The 9,596-nt window shown below is 36.5% G+C and overlaps 1 pseudogene across 1 annotated transcript; it reads left to right on the top strand.

Moving 5' to 3' along the window:
- Window positions 1–1,315: 1,315 nt before the first annotated feature.
- Window positions 1,316–2,681, top strand: LOC309798879 (heterogeneous nuclear ribonucleoprotein A3-like; annotated as a pseudogene). The gene has a single exon. The product of its transcript is annotated as a heterogeneous nuclear ribonucleoprotein A3-like (transcript).
- The last annotated feature ends 6,915 nt before the right edge of the window (window positions 2,682–9,596 follow it).

Below are 9,596 nucleotides of genomic sequence, written 5' to 3'. Positions count from 1 at the left end.
GGATAAAAATATATTAAAATAAAAGGGTCTGTATCCCCGGGATCCTGATGAGTTTGGTATAGCAGGGCATGATTAAATGAATCAACTTGGAGGATAGGAGGCTGTTTTCAGAAAGTGAGGTGAATGAATCCATTATTTCAGAGGAGAAACTGAGTCAGGTGATGAAAATATGCATGTATGCTTATGAAATGTGGGGTGAAGTGGTGTTGAGATCACTGAAGTGAAATAACTAATTTGATAGGTTGGTGAACTGATCATACGAATGAACATGAAAAGCATTCAGGTTGATTGTAGACCCTGTAAGAGTAGATGAAGTTCAAGTGGTTATATCATCAAATGCCATGCTCCTTAATGAGTAATGATCTATGAGGACAGGAGAGAAGAAGATAGACCTGGGATCCAGATTCTGAGGCATATATGAATGAATAAATAAACATGCTACTCATGAGAGCACTCAATAAGAGATGTTACTATTCAGGAGTATATTAGTCAGAATAGGCTAGCATATGCTGCTGAAATAAACAGCATCTAGTTCCCAGGGGTTTACCTAACAAATTTTTTATTACATAAACGTCACTGTAAGGTGGAGAGATTCTCTAGGACAGCTTTTCTTTATGGGGTGGCTCAGTATTCCTGCATATTTCATATTATGTCACCTGCATAGCAAGGTAAGTTTTCCACAAGTAAATGAAAATAGCATAGAAATTCACATACTGGCTTTTAAATACTTTTCCAAAGTGATGCAATGTCCCTTCCTCTCACATTTCATTGGGCCATGACAGTTAGATGGTCATACCTAACTTCAAGGGGGTAGCAAGACATATATATTCAGGAAGGCAAAGAAAATACGAATTGTTCTCCATTGTATAATTTGACCCCCTTTATTGTAGATTAATTGACCATAAGTGTGTGGGTTTATTTCTGGGCTTTCTATACTATTCCATTGAACTATATTTCTGTTTTTGTGCCAGTACCATAGTGTTTTGATTACTGTAGCTTTGTAGTATAGTCTGAAGTCAGGGAGATGATTCTTCTGGCTCTGTTTTTCTTTCTCAAGATTGCTTTGGCTATTTGGGATCTTTTGTGTTCCCATACAAATTAAAATTTTTTTTTTTGTTCTAGTTCATTGGTAATTTGATAGGGATTGTGTTGAATCTGTAGATTGCCTTGGGTAATATAGTCATTTTGACAATATTGATTCTTTGAATCAAAAACACAATATATCTTATAAGTGGTGCCGGGGAAACTGGACAGCTACATGTAAAAGAATGAAATTAACACTTTCGGAGTTGGAAGAGGTGAGTCCGGTCTCAAAATGGAGATAAAACCACCACCCAGCCACCCCCAGCATGACTCCAGCCGTCGCCGCCACCACTGGGGGGAGGAGGGCCATGATCCAAAGGAAACAGAACAGTTGAGAAAACTGTTTATTGGTGGTCTGAGCTTTGAAATTACAGATGATAGCTTAAGAGAACATTTTGAGAAATGGGGCACACTTACAGATTGTGTGGTGTTGAGAGACCCCCAAACAAAACGTTCCAGGGGCTTTGGTTTTGTTACTTACTCTTGTGTTGAAGAGGTGGATGCAGCAATGTGTGCTCGACCACACAAGGTTGATGGGCGTGTAGTGGAACCAAAGAGAGCTGTTTCTAGAGAGGATTCTGTAAAGTCTGGTGCCTGTCTAACAGTGAAGAAAATTTTTGTTGGTGGTATTAAATAAAATAAAGAAGAATATAATTTGAGAGACTACTTTGAAAAGTATGGTAAGATTGAAACCATAGAAGTTATGGAAGATAGGCAGAGTGGAAAAAAAAGAGGATTTGCTTTTGTAACTTTTGATGATCATGATGCAGTTGATAAAAATGTTGTTCAGAAATACCACACTATTAATGGGCATAATTCTGAAATGAAAAAGGCCCTTTCTAAACAAGAAATGCAATCTGCTGGATCACAAAGAGGTCGTGAAGGTGGATCTGGCAACTTTATGGGTCGTGGAGGAAACTTTGGAGGTGGTGGAGGTAACTTTGGCCCTGGTGGAAACTTTGGTGGAAGAGGAGGCTATGGTGGTGGAGGTGTTGACAGCAGAGGTAGTTATGGAGGAGGTGATGGAGGATATAATGGATTTGGAGGAGACGGTGGTAACTATGGTGGTGGTCCTGGTTACAGTAGTAGAGGAGGCTATGGTGGTGGTGGACCAGGATATGGAAACCAAGGTGGGGGATATGGTGATGGTGGTGGAGGATATGATGGTTACAATGAAGGAGGAAATTTTGGAGGTAACTATGGTGGTGGTGGGAGTTATAATGATTTTGGAAATTATAGTGGACAACAGCAATCAAATTATGGACCCATGAAGGGGGGCAGTTTTGGTAGAAGAAGCTTGGGAAGTCCCTATGGTGGTGGTTATGGATCTGGTGGTGGAAGTGGTGGATATGGTAGCAGAAGGTTCTAAAAACTCAGAAGAAAAGGGCTACAGTTCTTAGCAGGAGAGAGAGCGAGGAGTTGTCAGGAAAGCTGCAGGTTACTTTGAGACAGTCGTCCCAAGTGCATTAGAGGAACTGTAAAAATCTGCCACAGAAGGAACAATGATCCATAGTCAGAAAAGTTACTGCAGCTTAAACAGGAAACCCTTCTTGTTCAGGACTGTCATAGCCACAGTTTGCAAAAAGTGCAGCTATTGATTAATACAATGCAGTGTCAATTAGATGTACATTCCTGAGGTCTTATATCTGTTGTAGCTTTTTCTTTTCATTACATCAGGTATGTTGCCCTGTAAATTGTGGTAGTGGTACCAGGAATAAAAAATTAAGGAATTTTTAACTTTTCAATATTTGTGTAGTTCAGTTTTTCTACATTTTAGTACAGAAACTTTAACAAAATGCAATTTTGAAGGTGTTTCCTTGTGAGTTAACAAGTAAAGAAGATCATTGTTAATTACTATTTTGTATGAATTTTGCTGAAGCTAACTGTAAAGAAACACCTGCTGACTTGCAGTTTAAGGGGATCTATTCTCCCCATTTCCAAACCATGAAATGAATGGGCTCTGACATGTAGAGAGAATAGATATTTGTATGTTTGCAATGTGTGTTTTAGATAACAAAACTGGGTATTTAAATTACCATATTTGTGAATTTAATAGCATTAAAATTTACTTCAAATGAAAAATCTCAAAATTCCTATTTGGTTTTTGTGCATTTTCTTTCAAAATGTAATCATATGATTTTAGTGTATTAGCTTTGCTGAGAGTCCTAGCTGTGTTTAGAACATCTCCATTCTACATTCACCTTGGTCACATGTGAACTGCTGCCATAGTTTTATTTGGGTGTAAAGAATGTCTCCTGCCCTCTTTAAATTTTGGAAAGGGATAGTGAATGTTTTCTGTTTCCTCCTACCTTAAGAAACATTCTTAAAATCTTCAAATTACAAGATCACTAAGCCTGCTCTATCTGAGCGAATTAGTGGCTACCTTATTTTTTTTCCTTTTTAAAGAACAAGAGGCCCATGAATCTTCAGTTATTTTCCTTGGTTTAATATATATTTTTTTGATACAAGCTCTCAGAGCAAGAGAATAAAAATCATGCATTGTTGAGCCCTTAACTGGCTGGCATGCTTTCTTGTTTGTACCCTCTGCATTTTACTGGATGAAACCAAGGATAGTCTAGATATAATCATCCCAAGTGATTACTGCAGTAGATGTGTGGCACAGTTGCTTAGTACAAACAAGCTTTTCACTTCCTCAAGACCTGAATTCAAATTTGGATAGTCAGAGTTTGTATTCACTAAAAATCCCAAAGAACACACTGTTATTTCCATGTGTATGCTTGAACCTAAATCATGTTGGTATGAGTTTACAACTTGTTTGGAAGACCCTGGTTGAGAAGAGTCTTAGATAACAAGGTCATATATATATATATATATATATATATATATATATATATATATATATATATATATATATATATATATATATATATATACACATACATACATAAACCAATGACTACTGTTTTGTGCCAGCTAGTGCTTAAAATTTCATTCGAGCCCTAAGTATGTGCCCTGCTGTTATTATTTCTTCGGTAGTTGAACGTTAAATTTGAGATTCTTATTTTTGTTTTAAGAAGTACTAAGCAAAACAAGCAATAAAAGGGGAGATGGGACATGCTAGTGTTTGAATATGCTCTCATTGCTCTAATTCTGTGCCTCTGTGCATTAATATTTGGATGTATGCAATGCTAGCATGGAAATCTGTCTTCACAGACACTGCAGTTTTCCAGAAAACACTCACAAAACAATAAATGTAACAGACAATTTGTTAATGGACATATGTGAATAAGCAGTGTAGAAAATAGGCTAATTATTAGAAAATGGTTAAGTCTTTAACAACTTCAAGTGTTGGTTATATAAATGGACACTGTCAATGTTCATAACTTAAACCTGAGTACCTGGTCAAAATAATGCTTGGGAAACATTTTATTAAAATTAAGCTAAATTATCTCAAGTTCTTTTATTCATATAATAAAGGTTGAAGGAATGGGGGAGATTAACATTTCCTGTTTCTATGTTTGTGAAATTGTTTGACACAACCTTGACAGTATCCTTTAATGGCATATGAGGTTAATTTGTACTGTTAACAAACTTTCTGTGTTCTGGAGCTAGTTTAATAGTGAAAATATTGTCAGTAAGTTGATGTTTGCAACCTATAAGCAGGTGAAATCTGTGTATGTGACCTGTTTATAAGTTGTATTAGCTTAGTTCTTGTGAACAGTGTGGAAAAGTTAAGCCATGAGGAGAGCGATTTAACCAGCGTTAAATGACCTAAGGTGTGCATTTTAAGCACAGTGTGGATCAAAAGAGACTCACTAAGACAGGACTTCAGCAGACTTTTGAGTATGGACAAATCAGCATAAATAAAGAATGACAAGGCAGCAGCAAGATCTTCAACTACAGAGAAGTGAAGGCATTAGATACTATGGTGATAGTGAGCAACTTTCCAAAAGCTAGTTAAATCTGATTACTACAACTGAAATATCAAAGAAAGTCTAGCAGGAAGGAGCTCTTCACCTTTTGGAACACCAATGAGAGATAGTTGGCCACAGTCACTAGGTCTAGCATTTAGACCTGCAGGGAAGGTCAATAAGCATTAGGTAAGACTTGAATTTGAATTTTTTCACTAATGAAAGAGTAATTTTTTGTAAAGAAAAAAAAAAGAAATTAGCACTTTCTCTAATACCATACACAAAAATAAACTCAAAATGGATTAAAGACCTAAATATAAAACCATATGCCATAAAACACCTATAGGAAAACATAAGCAGAACATTCTTTGACATAAATAGCATAAATATCCTTTTGGATCCATTTCCTAAAGTAATGGAAATAAAACCAAAAATAACAAATGGGACATAATTAAACAAAAGTTATTGCACAGCAAAGGAAAGCATAAACAAACAAAAAGACAGTCTATAAAATGGGAGAAGATATTTGCAAACGATATGACGGACAAGGGATTAATCTCCAAAATGTACAAATGGCTCAACAGCTCAATATAAAAACCCCCAAACCACCCAATCAAAAAATAGGCAGAAGATCTGAACACATTTATCCAAAGAAGAGATACAGATGGCCAAAAGGCAGATGGAAAGATGCTCAACATTGCTAATTACTAGAGAAATGCAAATCAAAACTACAAGATATCACCTCACACCAGTCAGAATGGCCATGATCAAAGGACCTACACTGTTGGTGGGAATGTAAATTGGTACAGCCACTATGGAGAACAGTATGGAGGTTCCTTAAAAAACTAAAAATAGAGTTACCATATGATCCAGCAATCCCACTCCTGGGCATGTATCTAGAGAAAAACATGGTTGGAAAGGATACACATACCCCAATGTTCGTTGCAGCACTATTTACAAGAGTCAAGACATGGAAGCAACCTAAATATCCATTGACAGAGAAAGGGATAAAGAAGATGTGGTATATATGTACAGTGGAATATTACTCAGCCATAAAAAAGAATGAAATAACGCCATATACAGTAACGTGGATGGACCTAGAGATTATCATACTAACTGAAGTAAGTCAGACAGAGAAAGACAAATATATGATATTGTTTATATGTGGAATCTAAAAAAGTGATACAAATGAACTTACATATAAAACAGAAATAGGCCCACAGACATAGAAAACAAACTTATGGTTACCAAAGGGCAAAGGTTGTGGGAGGAAGGGATAAATTAGGAGTCTGGGATTAGCATCCACACACTACTATGTATAAAATAAATAACAAACAAGGACCTACTGTATAGCACAGGGAACTGTATTCAATATTTTGTAATAACCTATAAGGGAAAATAATTGAAAATCACTGAATCACTTTGCTATATAACTGAAACTAACACAATGCTGTAAATCAACTAAACTTCAACTTCAAAAAAGAGATGTTGATGAGCATTAATAATGCCTACTTCGGGCCTCCCTGGTGGCGCAAGTGGTTGAGAGTCCGCCTGCCGATGCAGGGGATACGGGTTCGTGCCCCGGTCTGGGAGGATCCCATATGCCGCGGAGCGGCTGGGCCCGTGAGCCATGGCCGCTGGGCCTGCGCATCCGGAGCCTGTGCTCCGCAACGGGGGAGGCCACAACAGTGAGAGGCCCGCATACCGCAAAAAAAAAAGAAAAAAAAAAAAAAAAAAAAAAAAAAAATAATGCCTACTTCAAGTGGTGTAAAAAATTTAAATTAAAACATGTAATAAAAGGAAATTTTACTAAAAAGGTGAAAGATTTTGGAAAGTTTGTTCATCATGGAATGCAAGTTCCAGGGTATACAGGAGATGGGATTGAAAAGGAGTAGTGAAAGAGTGTGTTATAGAAAATAAGTGCCTGTCAGATTTAGAATGATGTATGGGGAATATAAGTAGATGGAAGGCCTTACTTTAGAATGTTGGCTTAGGAATATAGGAATTATATGCAAGAAAGGATAAACTAGTCATCAGTTTGCCAAAGATCAAATATCCTGGCTTCTCAAATTTGTGTACGACATTGGTATCAGTAGCTTCAAGGGATGGACAGATCCACTGCAAATGTTGTAATGCATAGGGGTTGGGTGGGACGTTTTCAATGTGGTTCACAGTAATTATAAAACTGATAGCTCAGCAGTGTTTTGTTCTCATAATATTTTCCATATCTTTATTTGTACTCTGTATTTCTAATTCACATCTGCATATATATTTTAAAGCATACTAACATTCACTCATTTTAACTTTACTATTTTCAAATTCAATCTTTTACTTTCATCATTTTTATTCCTACCTTAATTTTTCTCTATTATTCTCTATTTTGATCTTTCCTTTATTGAGTTTCCTAGGATCACTTAGTCCTGCTTCTTAGAAGAACTTATTTTCTCCCCTTTTCAATGACCCTGGAGAAATTCCCTTTCACGAACCCATGAAGAATGAAGTATTCTGGCTAATCTCACTTTCAGGGGATATACAGACATATGAGAATAAAGAAATTGAATCAAGAAGATGGCTAAATGCTAAGGAACTAGAATATAATTCTTTTAAATCAATCTAGCCTCAAAGGTAAGCCTTTTGGTTTGAAAATACATTTCATGAGAAGTTTAGACTTTAAGAAAAGTAATATGAGAAAAGAACAGTTTTATGGGTCATATGATCATGATACTGTCATCGAAGTCCTTGAGAACCAACACTGCCCTACAATTCCGAAGATAATTGTATGTGGCCTACCCCACATTTAATTCAGTAGTTCAGAATTTCTAAAGTGATTTGCCACTGTGACAATGTGCCATTTTGAGACTGCCACGTAGTTAAATGTTAAAATATAGAGTATGTGGAAATCAAATGGCTTCTAAACTGTATGCATTTTCAGTACGCCTTGATAAAAAATAACTTCATTGTTTTAAAATCCATTAGAATAATGGATGTAAATGACTTGTGACATTAATTTTTTTCTATATCCACTTTAGTCCACAACTCTATAACCCATATCAGTCACCCTAAAGTTTCAACATATTAAAAAGACTTGCTGACTGGGGATAACATTATGGTTAGCAGTGAACAATGAAGCTGAGAAGGATGTAAGGCAGAGTAGTAGATTAGTGAAGTATCTAACAGAAGTATGGAACTACCCAAGAGACTGAAGTCTGTGAATTCAGAAAGTTACCAAAATTACAAGAGAAAAGACTGTGGAAATCAATTGAAGAGGCGAAATAGTTCAGTTATTTTTTAGATTTGAAACCAACTCAATGTGACTGCCTAATGGAAACAATTACAATTGATATTTGGTGTCTTGCCTTCTGATACCACATCAACCTGGTGAGAGGCTCTTGAAAAAGGGTTAGATAGCATATAATATATAAACTTTCACCTAAGTATTTAGGAGCTAGGGTACCTGGAATTCAGTTCTAGCTCTGCCACTGCCGAGTTAGGGGACCTACTAGCTCTTCATATATCTCACCAGGGAACTGTTTGGTAATAGCTACAGCCTTTCCATCAGTACTCTTTGTGCTTTTACTCCATGTAAAACATACACGGAGTTGGCATTTCTGCTGGTCAGAGTGATATGAAAACATTTCTGATCATTTTTCTTTCCCATTTCTTCTTTCATACTTTATTCTTCTTTGTCCTTTTATTCTCTTTCTCCTTTTCTTATACAAATGTTTATTGAACAAGTACTCTGTGTTGGGCATTGTGCTAGCCTATGAATACTCCATTTATTTCTAAAGAAACAAAATATATCATCGAACACATGGCACCAGTCACTTTTAGTCAAAAGGACTTTTTAAGGTAGATGGTACTCCATTTCCCTCTCTCTTTCTCTTTCTTTCTCTCTCCGTCTGTCACACACACACACACAGAGAAACAGAATTAAAGGCAGAGTTATGCCATTTCTCCCATGTAATCCTGCATGATTTATAGGAATATATTATAATGAGAGATTGTTGCTCAGTCTGCAAGGTAGGGGAATTTATGTAGGATTGGCTTCATATTTTGTACTTTAAAAAATGAGAAAGGATATCATTAGTCATCCTATCTTCATCTGAATAGTCCTTAAAGATGCTATCTGAGGTGCCTGCCACAACTCCTAGGTGCACAGTGGGCCCAGTGACTGTACTGAAACAGAATTACTCTGTGGCTTGTATCTATACACATGCTGCTCTGACAGCCGCTTCAGTACCCTGTTCACATATGTGGTGATTCATCATTATTTTTGATGCCGTTGGGGCTTGGCTATGATGTGCATCCCATTTGTCCTGGTAAGCTTGTTTATGCATCATAATCTTGTGCTTCTGCATTAGGTTCATTATGACCTGCAGGAGTTCTAGAAGCTTCATGTGTTATTTATGGTTGATCCAGATCACCTAAATAAGAAGCAATGTTTAGTTTGGGATGCATTTATGCTCCCTGATTTGCATCTTAATAAAGCCTTTACTTCTTTTTAACAATTTTTAAAATCATGATACTACAGGAAACTGTTTTGCCCCAGAAGCAGAATTTAGGGACAGTGTTTTGCATCGTATTTTAATGAAAACATTAGGTTCTCTGGACAATTTCCTCAATATGTTCTGGCATTAATGC

This window comes from Mesoplodon mirus (assembly GCF_964341445.2).
Source record: "Mesoplodon mirus genome assembly, chromosome: 2".
In the NCBI taxonomy this organism is placed as follows: domain Eukaryota; kingdom Metazoa; phylum Chordata; class Mammalia; order Artiodactyla; family Ziphiidae; genus Mesoplodon; species Mesoplodon mirus.
The sequence above is the reverse complement of the archived record's forward strand: the minus strand, read 5'-3'. Positions and strand labels throughout refer to the sequence as shown.